The sequence below is a fragment of the Macaca fascicularis genome, chromosome 13, assembly GCF_037993035.2.
Source record: "Macaca fascicularis isolate 582-1 chromosome 13, T2T-MFA8v1.1".
Lineage (NCBI taxonomy): Eukaryota > Metazoa > Chordata > Mammalia > Primates > Cercopithecidae > Macaca > Macaca fascicularis.
This window is the reverse complement of record NC_088387.1, coordinates 20,908,291-20,910,774: the sequence shown is the minus strand read 5'-3', so window position 1 is coordinate 20,910,774 and position 2,484 is coordinate 20,908,291. Positions and strand designations below refer to the sequence as shown.

Below are 2,484 nucleotides of genomic sequence, written 5' to 3'. Positions count from 1 at the left end.
TTAATTTATAGGATCACAAGGTCCCACTCTAGGCTGTCTTCAGGCATCAGGAGTGAGGAGCAAGGAGATCCAGCTCGCGTCTCAAAACTGAAGAACTTGGAATCCAGTGTTTGAGGGCAGGAAGCATCCAGCAGGGGAAAGAGATGTAAGCTGGGAGGCTGGGCCAGACTCACTTTTTCACCTTTTTTCTGCCTGCTTTATATTCACTGGCAGCTGATTAGATGGTGCCCATAGATTAAGTGGGACGTCTGCCTTCCCCAGCCTACTGACGCAAATGTTAATCTCCTTTGGCAGCACCCTCACAGACACACCCAGGAGGAATGCCTACATCCTTCAATCTAATCAAGTTGACAATCAGTATTAATTATCACAGGATTACAGGCCTGAGCCATCACACACAGCCTTATTGTATATTTCATACAATTTCCTGATTTTCCTATTTTATCTGTGACTTAATAAAGTTTTCCAGCTATGACCCCAAACTGGTAATTCTTGAAAGCACATTCAAATGTATTTTGTGACAATTCGTAACTGGCAAAATGTTGAGCCTCGTGGAGTCACCTCACTTCTCTGTCAGCTCTCAATTCCCCATCATTACTATCACTTCTGGGAGCATGTTTTCCAAAACTCCTTTTCTCTCTATGGTTTCTTCAGAGTTGTTCAATGAGATTGCAATAAGTTACAACTTATTACTGTCATGAGATTGGGAAGTCAGAGTGGTGGATTCATGTAAACTGACACCTGAAGTAAAACACATGCAGTTAGGTGTGAACTGGAGAATCACCTGGAGACGTACTGCAGGCAGCTGAGAGCATCAGCACCCCCGCCCTGGGCTTCTCAGACAGGTCTGAGGATCGTCACACGGTACTCAGCACATACCACCCCGGGCAGGTGCACTCCGGCTTCTGGAGGAGGACCTGAGAATCCCCTGTCTCTAGTACGTTCTTCATGAATAACATACGGTAGGCTTCGGAAAGACTGTGATTTAGACTCTAATTTATTGAACTTGAACAATTTCTCCTTTAAATACTGAGAATAACTTCTCTTTTGCTGTACAAATTCCACTTATCCCACAACACAAACTCCTCAAGTGGACTTGTCTCTCCTCTTTATTCATTCAGGACAGGCATTGTGATGTCTTTTTCTCCCAGGGATGAGGGCAAAAGAGGCTTAGGGTTCAGGGGAACCTCCCTGGCCCCCTCTAAGAAAATCTCCCAATAACTTTCAAAACCTGACTGAGTTTGAGAACTTTCCTCAGCAGATAGAGGCACTAGAAGGAGCCCTGGGGCAGCCCAGCCTCACACATCTGCTTCCTTGGGGATTTATGTTATGACTTGTAACACTGTGGGAGCGTAACTGTAATCCTGTTGACAGTAATAAGTGGCAAAATCTTCAGGCTGCAGGCTGCTGATTGTGAGTGTAATCCGTCCCAGATCCACTGCCGCTGAACCGAGAGGGAATCCCACTTTGCAAACTGGATGCAGCATAGATCAGCAGCTTAGGGGCTTTCCCTGGTTTCTGCTGATACCAATTTAAATTATTGCCAATGCCTTGACTCGCCTGGCAAGTGATGGTGACTGTGTCTCCTACAGATGCAGACAGGGAGGATGGAGACTGGGTCATCTGGATGTCACATCTGGCACCTGAGGTTGGAAACATAAAAACAAATATTCTTACAATTAATCGTGTTATCAGAGGACCTCCCTGAAGTTCCAGACAGTACTGAGCACACTGACTGAGTAAATTCCTGCTGTTCTGCTTCCTTACCCGGGAGCCACAGCAGCAGGAGCCCCAGGAGCTGAGCGGGGACCCTCATGTCCATGCCGTGTCCTGACTGAGACTGACTCCTGCACAGGGTGTGACCAGCCTATAAAAAAGTCTTCAGGGCAGAGGGTTGTGCTCTGGGAACATGCAAATCCACAAGGGATGGGGCAGGCTGAGCACAGCTGCAGGGCTGGCTCATCTCAGTAACTCAGCACAGGGGCAGTGTCCCCAGAGTCCCAGGTCAGACCAGGGCAGTGCAGATTTACCTTGAGAGAATACATTTCTCCTTTGGGCCATACAGTTACAGAACATATTTTTGGAGTGAATTTTCAAAATTTTAAAAGAACATAAGACTAGATTAAATTTTATATATATATATATATATATGTGTATATATATATATATATTTTTTTTTTTTTTTTTTTTTGAGACGGAGTCTCGCTCTGTCACCCGGGCTGGAGTGCAGTGGCCGGATCTCAGCTCACTGCAAGCTCCGCCTCCCAGGTTCACGCCATTCTCCTGCCTCAGCCTCCCCAGTAGCTGGGACTACAGGCACCCGCCACCTCGCCCGGCTAGCTTTTTGTATTTTTTTAGTAGAGACGGGGTTTCACCGTGTTAGCCAGGATGGTCTCGATCTCCTGACCTTGTGATCCACCTGTTTCAGCCTCCCAAAGTGCTGGGATTACAGGCTTGAGCCACCGCGCCCGGCTAAATAATATA

At 46.8% G+C, this 2,484-nt stretch overlaps 1 pseudogene; it reads right to left on the bottom strand.

Annotated features, from left to right (window-relative positions):
- Positions 1–1,298: 1,298 nt before the first annotated feature.
- On the bottom strand, positions 1,299–1,847 carry LOC102125460 (immunoglobulin kappa variable 1-6-like; annotated as a pseudogene).
- Positions 1,848–2,484: the final 637 nt, after the last annotated feature.